A 12,928-nucleotide genomic window follows, 5' to 3' on the forward strand; every position below is an offset into this window, starting at 1 on the left:
CCAGAGCATGCAACAGTTTATCAAATATCGATCATCATATTGAGAGAGTCACTACACTAGACTGATTGCGAACGGGATCTCCAATCACTCACAGATCTGGGCCAAGCTGCAGGACCCATAAGTAGATAGACACAGGGCCTGGACCCAAGACTTGTGGCACCTCAAAGATAGAGGCATCACTCAGGAGTTGAGAAAAGGTACTGTTCACTACTTTGAAGAAAACTTGGGTACAGGAACCTCAGAGCTCATAACACGGGAAGCTTACATGGTGGTCCTGAGGGGCTTCAAAAGTATGTAAATAAGACAGTAAGCCATTACCGAGGCTATGACAGCAAGAGTAAGGGGATCCGACTGATAATAAAGAGAGAACCACCGTCTTGGTCTCGCATTACTGACTAAACGAGGTAGGCAATAGACCTGGGAGGTTCCGGTATGGCTGAGTAAGAAAGGGATAGAAATTTGGTATAGAAAATACGGCGGAAGAAGGAACCGCCCGTCAAGAGGCAAACAGAAATAGTGGTAGAAATAGCAAGTTACTATCAAGACCTATATCGGTCAATCACGAGCAAGTTATCAAGTGACACAGGAGGCTTCCTCAAACATATACGCCTCCTGGTCCCGATGCCAGAGGAAACAAATTAACTAGATGGAGACATAGTATAAAGTGAGACAGTTAGGACCATCAAAGACATTCATCTGGGAAAGCTCCAGGGCTGAACTAATTTCCAATAGAACTATATAAAAGAATGGCTTAGCAGCGAACAAGAGACAGATGTTCAGTGAAGCCAATGAAAGAAGCCAGGTACCCTATGATCTACCCTATGACCAGCAGTTATCTATGGAAGGGGCAGTCCTGAAAGACAGGAAACCAGCACATAGTTGTGCCTTTCTATAGGCCTATATCACTGCTTAATACTAGCAAAAGTACTGGCAACTCAACTAAGGCAGGTCATCTGTAAACTGGTGCACCTGGAGCAGTTGGCTTTCATGCCTCATGGGGCACTAGGCTGAACCTCAAACACCTATATGGCATACTTACTAGATTGAGGGATCACCGAGAAGACTAAGCCATGCTATACCTTTACAAAGCGAAAGTCTTCAACACTCTGGAAAGGACATACCTACCGGAAGTATTGGAAAGGGTGGGTCAGAGGTCAAGGTCTATATCACTCCTACTTACTTACTACTTACTTACTTACTTACTCCGGAGAGGACATACCTACCGGAAAGTGTTAGAAAGAGGGGGTCAGAGGTCAAGGTCTTCAACACTCCGGTGAGGATATACCTACTGGAAGTGTTGGAAAGAGTGGGTCAGAGGTCAAGGTCTTCGACACTCCGGCGAGGGCATACCTACTGGAAGTGTTGAAAAGAGTGGGTCAGAGGTCAAGGTCTTCGACACTCCGGCGAAGACATACCTACCGGATGCGTGGGAAAGAGTGGGTCAAAGGTGAAGGTCTTTGACACTCCGGTGAGAACATACCTACCTGACGAATGGGAAAGAGTGGGTCAAAGGTCAAGGTCTTCGACACTCCGGCAAGGACACACCTACCTGATGCATGGGAAAGAGTAGGTCAAAGGCTAAGGACTTCAACACTCCGGCGAGGACACATCTACCTGACGCCTGGGAAAGAGTGGGTCAAAGGTAAAGGTCTTCGACACTTCGGCGAGGACACACCTCCCTGACGTGAGGGGAAAGAGTGGGTCAAAGGTCAAGGTCTTTGAAACTCCGGCGAGGACATACCTACCGGAAAGTGTTGGAAAGAATGGGTCAAAGTTCAAGGTCTTCAACTCTCCCGCGAGGATATACCTACCTGATGCGTGGGAAAGAGTGGGTCAAAGGTCAAGGTCTTTGGCACTCCAGCGAGGACATACCTGCCGGGCTCGTGGGAAAGAGTGGGTCAAAGGTCAAGGTCTTCGACATTCCGGCGAGGACACACCTACCTGACGCGTGGGAAAGAGTGGGTCAAAGGTTAAGGTCTTCGACACTCTGGCAAGGACACATCTACCTGATGCGTGGGAAAGAGTGGGTCAAAGGTCAAGGTCTTCGACACTCCGGCGAGGACATACCTACCTGACGCGTGGGAAAGAGTGGATCAAAGGTCAAGGTCTTTGACACTCCGGCGAGGACATACCTACCGGATGCGTGGGAAAGAGTGAGTCAAAGGTGAAGGTCTTAGACACTCCTGTGAGGACACACCTACCTGACGCGTGGGAAAGAGTGGGTCAAAGGTCAAGGTCTTCGACACTCCGGCGAGGACACACCTACCTAAGGCAAGGGAAAGAGTACGTCAAAGGTCAAGGACTTCAACACTCCGGCGAGAACACATCTACCTGACGCGTGAGAAAGAGTGGGTCAAAGGTCAAGGTCTTCAACACTCCCGCGAGGACATACCTACCTGACGCATGGGAAAGAGTGGGTCAAAGTGTTAAGGTCTTCTACTCTCCGGCGAGGACATACCTACCTGATGCGTGGGAAAGAGTGGGTCAAAGGTCAAAGTCTTTGACACTCCAGCGAGGACATTCCTGCCGGGCTCATGGGAAAGTGTGGGTCAAAGGTCAAGGTCTTCGACAGTCCGGCAAGGACATACCTACCTAAGGACTGGGAAAGAGTGGGTCAAAGGTCAAGGTCTTTGACATTCCGGCGAGGACACACCTACCTGACGTGTGGGAAAGAGTGGGTTAAAGGTCAAGGTCATTGACACTCTGGCGAGGTCAAATCTACCTGACGCGTAGGAAAGAGGGGGTCAAAGGTCAAGGTCTTTGACACTCCGGCGAGGACATACCTACCTGACACGTGGGAAAGAGTAGGTCAAAAGTCAATTCTTCAACACTCCGGCAAGGACATACCTACCTGACGCGTGGGAAAGAGGGGGTCAAAGGTCAAGGTCTTCAACACTCAGGCGAGGACATACCTACCTGACGCTTGATTAAGAGGAGGTAAAACGTCAAGGTCTTCGACAATCCGGCGAAGGCATACCTACCTGATGCGTGGGAAAGAGGGTGTCAAAGGTCAAGGTCTTCAACACTCAGGCGAGGACATACCTACCTGACGCGTGGGAAAGAGGGGGTCAAAGGTCAAGGTCTTCAACGGTCCGGCGAGGAAATACCTACCTGACGCGTGGGAAAGCGGGGGTCAAAGGTCAAGGTCTTTCAGACTCCGGCGACAACATAGCTACCTGATGCGTGGGAAGAGGGGGTCAAAGTTCAAGGTCTTCGACACTCCGGCGAGGACATACCTACCTGACGCATGAGCAAGAGGGGGTCAAAGGTCAAGGTCTTGGAGACTCCGGCTTAGACATACCTACCCGAAAGTGTGGGAAACAGTGGGTCAAAGGTCAATGTCTTTGACACTCCAGCGAGGACATACCTACCAGAGAGTGTGCAAAAGTGTGGGTCAAAGATGGTGGTCTTCGACACTCTGGCAAGGACATACCTACCTGACGCGTGACAAAGTGTGGGTCAAAGGTCAAGGTCTTCGACACTCCGGCGAGGACATACCTACCTGGCACGTGGGCAAGAGTGGGTAAAAGGCTTTGACAAACCGGCGTGGACATTCCTCCTTGACGCTTGGGAAATAGGGGGTCAAATGTCAAGGTCTTCAATACTCCGGAGAGGACATAGCTACCTGACACGTGGCAAAGAGGCGTCAAAGGTCAAGGTCTTTGACACTCTGTCGAGGAAATTCCAACCTGATTCGTGGGAAAGAGAGGGTCAAACTTCAAGGTCTTCGACACTCCGACGAGGACACACCTACCTGACGCGTGGGAAAGAGGGGGTCAGAGATCATGGTCTTTGACACTCTGGCGAAGACATACCTACCTGATGGGTGGGAAAGAGTGGTTCAAAAGTCAAAGTCTTCGACAATCCGGCGAGGAAATACCTACCTGACGTGTGGGAAAGAGTGTGTCAAAGGTCAAGGTCTTAGACACTCCGGCGAGGACATACCTACCTGACGCTTGATTAAGAGGGGGTAAAACGTCAAGGTCTTCGACACTCCAGCAAGGACATACCTACCTGACGCATGGCAAATAGGGGGTAAAAGGTCAAGCTCTTCAACACTCCGGAGAAGACATACCTACCTGACGCGTGAGAAAGAGGGAGTAAAAGGTCAGGGTCTTTAACACTCCGGCGTGGACATGCCTACCTGACTCGTGGGAAAGAGAGGGTTAAAGCTCTTGGTCTTCAACACTCTGGCGAGGACATACCTACCGGAAAGTGTTGGAAAGAGTGGGTCAAAGGTCAAGGTCTTGGACACTCTGTCGAGGACATACTTACCTGACGCGTGGGAAAGAGGGGGTCAAAGGTCAAGGTCGTCGACACTCCGGTGAGGACATACCTACCTGACGCGTGAGAAAGAGGGAGTCAAAGGTCAAGGTCTTCGACACTCCGTCGAGGACATACCTACCTGACAAGTGGGAAAGACGGGCTCAAAAGTCAATTCTTCAAAACTCCGGCAAGGACATACCTACCTGATGCGTGGGAAAGATGGGCTCAAAAGTAAATTCATCAACACTCCGGAGAGGACATACATACCAGACGCTTGATTAAGAGGTGGTAAAATGTCACGGTCTTCGGCAGTCTGTCGAGTACATACCAACCTGATGCGTGGGAAAGAGTGGGTCAAAGGTCAAGGTCTTCGACACTCCGGCGAGGACATACCTACCTAACACGTGGGAAAGACGGGCTCAAAAGTCAATTCTTCAACACACCGGCGAGGACAGACCTACCTGATGCGTGGGAAAGAGGGGATAAAAGGTCAAGGTCTTCAACACTCCGGAGAGGACATACCTACCAGACGCTTGATTAAGAGGTGGTAAAACGTCAAGGTCTTCGACACTCCGGCGAGGGCATACCAATCTGATGCGTGGGAAAGAGTGGGTCAAAGTTCAATGTCTTCGACACTCAGGCGAGGAAATACCTACCTGACGCGTGGGAAAGAGTGTGTCAAAGGCCAAGGTCTTAGACACCCCGGCGAGGACATACCTACCTGACGCTTCATTGAGAGGGGGTAAAACGTCAAAGTCTTCGACACTCCAGTGAGGACATACCTACCTGACGCGTGGGAAAGAGGGGGTCAAAGATCAAGGTCTTCAACACTCAGGAGAGGACATACCTACCTAACGCGTGGGAACGAGTGGGTCAAAGGTCAAGGTTTTCGACACTCCAGAAAGGACATACCTACCTGACGCGTGGCAAATAGGAGGTAAAAGGTCAAGGTCTTCAACACTCCGGAGATGACATACCTACCTGACGCGTGAGAAATAGGGAGTAAAAGCTCAAGGTCTTCAACACTCCGGAGAGGACATACCTACCTGACGCGTAGGAAAGAGGGGGTCAAAGGTCAGGGTCTTCAACACTCCGGCGTGGACATGCCTACCTGACTCGTGCAAAAGAGAGGGTCAAAGCTCTTGGTCTTCAACACTCTGGCAGAGACATACCTACCGGAAAGTGTTGGAAAGAATGGGTCAAAGGTCAAGGTCATCGACACTCCATCGAGGACATACCAACCTGACATCAAGGTCTTGGACACTCCGTCGAGGACATACTTACCTGACGCGTGGGAAAGAGGGGGTCAAAGGTCAAGGTCTTCGACACTCAGGTGAGGACATACCTACCTGACGCGTGAGAAAGAGGGAGTCAAAGGTCAAGGTCTTCGACACTCCGGCGAGGACATACCTACCTAACACGTGGGAAAGACGGGCTCAAAAGTCAATTCTTCAACACACCGGCGAGGACATACCTACCTGATGCGTGGGAAAGAGGGGATAAAAGGTCAAGGTCTTCAACACTCCGGAGAGGACATACCTACCAGACGCTTGATTAAGAGGTGGTAAAACGTCAAGGTCTTCGACACTCCGGCGAGGGCATACCAACCTGATGCGTGGGAAAGAGTGGGTCAAAGTTCAATGTCTTCGACACTCCGGCGAGGAAATACCTACCTGACGCGTGGGAAAGAGTGTGTCAAAGGCCAAGGTCTTAGACACCCCGGCGAGGACATACCTACCTGACGCTTCATTGAGAGGGGGTAAAACGTCAAGGTCTTCGACACTCCAGTGAGGACATACCTACCTGACGCGTGGGAAAGAGGGGGTCAAAGATCAAGGTCTTCAACACTCAGGAGAGGACATACCTACCTAACGCGTGGGAACGAGTGGGTCAAAGGTCAAGGTTTTCGACACTCCAGAAAGGACATACCTACCTGACGCGTGGCAAATAGGAGGTAAAAGCTCAAGGTCTTCAACACTCCGGAGATGACATACCTATCTGACGCGTGAGAAATAGGGAGTAAAAGCTCAAGGTCTTCAACACTCCGGAGAGGACATACCTACCTGACGCGTAGGAAAGAGGGGGTCAAAGGTCAGGGTCTTGAACACTCCGGCGTGGACATGCCTACCTGACTCGTGCAAAAGAGAGGGTCAAAGCTCTTGGTCTTCAACACTCTGGCAGAGACATACCTACCGGAAAGTGTTGGAAAGAATGGGTCAAAGGTCAAGGTCATCGACACTCCATCGAGGACATACCCACCTGACATCAAGGTCTTGGACACTCCGTCGAGGACATACTTACCTGACGCGTGGGAAAGAGGGGGTCAAAGGTCAAGGTCTTCGACACTCCGGTGAGGACATACCTACCTGACGCGTGAGAAAGAGGGGGTCAAAGGTCAAGGTCTTCGACACTCCGGCGAGGACATACCTACCTAACACGTGGGAAAGACGGGCTCAAAAGTCAATTCTTCAACACACCGGCGAGGACATACCTACCTGATGCGTGGGAAAGAGGGGATAAAAGGTCAAGGTCTTCAACACTCCGGAGAGGACATACCTACCAGACGCTTGATTAAGAGGTGGTAAAACGTCAAGGTCTTCGACACTCCGGCGAGGGCATACCAACCTGATGCGTGGGAAAGAGTGGGTCAAAGTTCAATGTCTTCGACACTCCGGCGAGGAAATACCTACCTGACGCGTGGGAAAGAGTGTGTCAAAGGCCAAGGTCTTAGACACCCCGGCGAGGACATACCTACCTGACGCTTCATTGAGAGGGGGTAAAACGTCAAGGTCTTCGACACTCCAGTGAGGACATACCTACCTGACGCGTGGGAAAGAGGGGGTCAAAGATCAAGGTCTTCAACACTCAGGAGAGGACATACCTACCTAACGCGTGGGAACGAGTGGGTCAAAGGTCAAGGTTTTCGACACTCCAGAAAGGACATACCTACCTGACGCGTGGCAAATAGGAGGTAAAAGCTCAAGGTCTTCAACACTCCGGAGATGACATACCTATCTGACGCGTGAGAAATAGGGAGTAAAAGCTCAAGGTCTTCAACACTCCGGAGAGGACATACCTACCTGACGCGTAGGAAAGAGGGGGTCAAAGGTCAGGGTCTTGAACACTCCGGCGTGGACATGCCTACCTGACTCGTGCAAAAGAGAGGGTCAAAGCTCTTGGTCTTCAACACTCTGGCAGAGACATACCTACCGGAAAGTGTTGGAAAGAATGGGTCAAAGGTCAAGGTCATCGACACTCCATCGAGGACATACCCACCTGACATCAAGGTCTTGGACACTCCGTCGAGGACATACTTACCTGACGCGTGGGAAAGAGGGGGTCAAAGGTCAAGGTCTTCGACACTCCGGTGAGGACATACCTACCTGACGCGTGAGAAAGAGGGGGTCAAAGGTCAAGGTCTTCGACACTCCGGCGAGGACATACCTACCTAACACGTGGGAAAGACGGGCTCAAAAGTCAATTCTTCAACACTCCGGCGAGGACATACCTACCTGATGCGTGGGAAAGAGGGGATAAAAGGTCAAGGTCTTTAACACTCCGGAGAGGACATACCTACCAGACGCTTGATTAAGAGGTGGTAAAACGTCAAGGTCTTCGACACTCCGGCGAGGGCATACCTACCTGACGTGTGGGAAAGAGGGGGTCAAAGATCAAGGTCTTCAACACTCAGGAGAGGACATACCTACCTGACGCGTGGCAAAGAGGGGGGTTAAAGCTCAAGGTCTTCGACACTCCAGCAAGGACATACTTACCTGACGCGTGACAAAGGTCAAGGTCTTCAACACTCCGGAGAAGACATACCTATCTGACGCGTGAGAAAGAGGGGATAAAAGGTCAAGGTCTTCAACACTCCAGAGAGGTCATACCGTAGGAAAGAGAGGGTCAAAGGTCAAGGTGTTTAACACTCCGGCGTGGACATGCCTACCTGACGCGTGGGAAAGAGAGGGTCAAAGGTCTTGCTCTTAAACACTACGGCGATGACATACCTACCTGACGCTTCATTGAGAGGGGGTAATACATCAAGGTTTTCGACACTCCAGAAAGGACATACCTACCTGACGCGTGGCAAATAGGGGGTAAAAGGTCAAGGTCTTCAACACTCCGGAGAAGACATACCTACCTGACGTGTGAGAAAGAGGATGTAAAAGGTCAAGATCTTCAACACTCCGGAGAGGTCATACCTACCTGACGCGTAGGAAAGAGGGGGTCAAAGGTCAGGGTCTTTAACACTCCGGCGAGGACATACCTACCTAACACGTGGGAAAGACGGGCTCAAAAGTCAATTCTTCAACACTCCGGCGAGGACATACCTACCTGATGCGTGGGAAAGAGGGGATATAAGGTCAAGGTCTTCAACACTCCGGAGAGGACATACCTACCAGACGCTTGATTAAGAGGTGGTAAAACGTCAAGGTCTTCGACACTCCGGCGAGGGCATACCTACCTGACGTGTGGGAAAGAGGGGGTCAAAGATCAAGGTCTTAAACACTCAGGAGAGGGCATACCTACCTGATGCGTGGCAAAGAGGGGGGTTAAAGCTCAAGGTCTTCGACACTCCAGCAAGGACATACTTACCTGACGCGTGAGAAAGGTGAAGGTCTTCAACACTCCGGAGAGGACATACCTACCTGACGCGTGAGAAAGAGGGGATAAAAGGTCAAAGTCTTCAACACTCCAGAGAGGTCATACCTACCTAACGCGTAGGAAAGAGAGGGTCAAAGGTCAAGGTGTACAACACTCCGGCATGGACATGCCTATCTGACGCGTGGGAAAGAGAGGGTCAAAGATCTTGCTCTTAAACACTACGGCGATGACATACCTACCTGACGCTTCATTGAGAGGGGGTAAAACGTCAAGGTCTTCGACACTCCAGTGAGGGCATACCTACCTGACGCGTGGGAAAGAGGGGGTCAGAGGTCAAGGTTTTCGACACTCCAGAAAGGACATACCTACCTGACGCATGGCAAATAGTGGGTAAAAGGTCAAGGTCTTCAACACTCCGGGGAAGACATACCTACCTGACGCATGAGAAAGAGGATGTAAAAGGTCAAGGTCTTCAACACTCCGGAGAGGACATACCTACCTGACGCGTAGGAAAGAGGGGGTCAAAGGTCAGGGGCTATAACACTTCTGCGTGGACATGCCTACCTGACTCGTGGGAAAGAGAGGGCCAAACCTCTTGGTCTTCAACACTCTGGCGAGGACATACCTACCGGAAAGTGTTGGAAAGAGTGGGTCAAAGGTCAAGGTCATCGACACTCCAGCGAGGACATACCTATCTGACGCGTGGGAAAGAGAGGGTCAAAGGTCTTGCTCTTAAACACTACGGCGATGACATACCTACCTGACGCTTCATTGAGAGGGGGTAAAACATCAAAGTCTTCGACACTCCAGTGAGGGCATACCTACCTGACGCGTGGGAAAGAGGGGGGTCAAAGGTCAAGGTTTTCGACACTCCAGAAAGGACATACCTACCTGACGCATGGCAAATAGTGGGTAAAAGGTCAAGGTCTTCAACACTCCGGGGAAGACATACCTACCTGACGCGTGAGAAAGAGGATGTAAAAGGTCAAGGTCTTCAACACTCCGGAGAGGACATACCTACCTGACGCGTAGGAAAGAGGGGGTCAAAGGTCAGGGGCTTTAACACTCTGGCGTGGACATGCCTACCTGACTCGTGGGAAAGAGAGGGTCAAAGCTCTTGGTCTTCAACACTCTGGCGAGGAGATACCTACCGGAAAGTGTTGGAAAGAGTGGGTCAAAGGTCAAGGTCATTGACACTCCAGCGAGGACATACCCACTGACGTCAAGGTCTTGTACACTCCGTCGAGGACATACTTACCTGACGCGTGGGAAAGAGGGGGTCAAAGGTCAAGGTCTTCGACACTCCGGTGAAGACATACCTACTTGACGCGTGAGAAAGAGGGTGTCAAAGGTCAAGGTCTTCGACACTCCGGCGAGGACATACCTACCTAACACGTGGGAAAGACGGGCTCAAAAGTCAATTCTTCAACACTCCGGCGAGGACATACCTACCTGATGTGTGGGAAAGAGGGAATAAAAGGTCAAGGTTTTCAACACTCCGGAGAGGACATAGCTACCAGACGCTTGATTAAGAGGTGGTAAAACGTCAAGGTCTTCGACACTCCGGCAAAGGCATACCTACCTGACGTGTGGGAAAGAGGGGGTCAAAGATCAAGGTCTTCAACACTCAGGAGAGGACATACCTACCTGATGCGTGGGAAAGAGGGGGGTTTAAGGTCAAGGTCTTCGACACTCCAGCGAGGACATACCTACCTGACGCGTGACAAAGATCAAGGTCTTCAACACTCCGGAGAAGACATACCTACCTGACGTGTGAGAAAGAGGGGATAAAAGGTCAAGGTCTTCAACACTCCAGAGAGGTCATACCTACCTAACGCGTAGGAAAGAGAGGGTCAAAGGTCAAGGTCTTCAACACTCCGACGTGGACATGCCTACCCTGACGCGTGGGAAAGAGAGGGTCAACGGTCTTGGTCTTAAACACTACGGCACGACATACCTACCGGAAAGTGTTGGAAAAAGTGGGTCAACGGTCAAGGTCATCGACACTCCCGCGAGGACATACCTACCTGACTCGTGGCAAAGAGTCAGTCAAAGGTCACGTTCTTCGACACTCCTGTGATGACTTACCTACCTGATGCGCGGGTGAAAGAGGGGGTCAAAGGCAAAGGTCTTCCACACTCCGGCTAGGACATACCTACCTGATACGTGGGAAAGAGTGGGTGAAAGGTCATGGTCTTCGAAACTTCGGCGAGTACATATCTACTGGGACGTGAGGGAAAAGTAGGGTTCAAATGTCAATGTCTTCGACAGTCCAGCGAGGATATACCTACTGGGACGTGTGGAAAAGAGGGGTCAAAGGTCAAGGCCTTTGACACTCCAGCGAGGACATACCTATCAGACGCGTCGGAAAGTGGGGGTCAAAGTTCAAGGTCTTCGACACTCCGGCGAGGACATAGCTACCTACAGCATGGGAAAGAGGGGTTCAAATGTAAAGGTCATCGACACTCCGGCGAGGACATACCTACCAGACGCGTGGGAAAGAGGAAGTCAAAGGTCAAAGTCTTCGACACTCCGGCGAGGACATACCTACCTGACGTATTGGAAAGAGGAGGTCAAAGGTCAAGGTCTTCGACTCTCCGGCAAGGACATACCTACCTGACGTGTGGAAAAGAGGGAGTCTAGGTCAAGGTCTCCAACACTCAGGCGAGGACATAACAACCTAACCCATGAGAAAGAGGGGGTTGAAAGCTTCGACACTCCGGCGAGGACATCCCTACCGGGCGCGTGGGAAAGAGAGGGTCAAAGGTCAAGGTCTTGAATGCCCCGGCAGGGACATACATATAAGGAAAGTGTTGGAAATAATGGGTCAAAGGCCAAGGTCGTCGACACTCCGGCGAGGACATACCTACCTGACGAGTGGGAAAGAGGGGGTCAAATGTCAAGGTCTTCGACACTCCGACGAGGACATACCTACTTGACACCCGTGAAAATGGGGGTCAAAAGTCAAGGTCTTCAACACTCCGGCGAGGACATACCTACCTGACGCGTGGGAAAGAGGGTGTCAAAGGTCAAAGACTTCAACGCTCCGGTGAGGACATAGCTACCTGACGCGTGGGAAAGAGGGAGTCAAAGGTCAAGGTCTTTAACACTCCGGCGAGGAAATAGCTATCTGACGCATGGGAAAGAGGGGGTCAAAGGTCAAGGTCTTCAACACTCTGGCGAGGACATAGCTACCTGACGCGTGGGAAAGAGGGGGGTCAAAGGTCAAGTTCGTCAACACTCCGGCACGGACATACCTACTTGACGCGTGGGAAAGAAGGGGGCAAAGGTCAAGGACTTCAACACTCCGTAGAGGACATACCTACCTGACACTTGGGAAAGAGAGGGTCAAAGGTCAAGGTCTTCAAGCCTCCGGCGAGGACATACCTACCTGACGCATGGGAAAGAGGGGGTCAAAGGTCAAGCTCTTCAACACTCCAGCGAGGACATACCTACCGGAAAGCGTGGGAAAGAGGGGGTCATAGGTCAAGGTCTTCAACACTCCGGCGAGGACATACCTACTGGAAAGCGTGGGAAAGAGGGGTTCAAAGGTCAAGGTCTTCAACACTCCGTCGAGGATATACCTACCGGAAAGCGTGGGAAAGAGGGGGTCAAAGGTCAATGTCTTCAAAACTCCGGAAAGGACATACCTACCAGACGTGTGGGAAAGAGGGGATCAAAGCGCAAGGTCCTCAACACTCCGGTGAGGATATACCTACCTGACGTGGGAATGAGGGGGTCAAAGGCCAAGGTCTTCAACACTCCGGCAAGGACGTACCTACCAGAAAGTGTTGGAAAGAGGGGGTCAAAGGTCAAGGTCTTCAAAACTCCGACGAGGACATACCTACCAGGAAGTGTTGGAAAGAGGGGGTCAAAGGTCAAGGTTGTTAACACTCCGGAGAGGACATACCTACTGGATACGTGGGAAAGAGGGGGTCAAAGGTCAAGGTCTTCAACACTCCGGGGTGGACATAGCTACCTACTTACGCGTGGGAAAGAGGGGGTCAAAGCTCAAGGTCTTCAACACTCCGGCGAGGACATACCTACCTGACATGTG

This window comes from Lissotriton helveticus, chromosome 3_2 (genome assembly GCF_964261635.1).
Source record: "Lissotriton helveticus chromosome 3_2, aLisHel1.1, whole genome shotgun sequence".
Taxonomy (NCBI): Eukaryota; Metazoa; Chordata; class Amphibia; order Caudata; family Salamandridae; genus Lissotriton; species Lissotriton helveticus.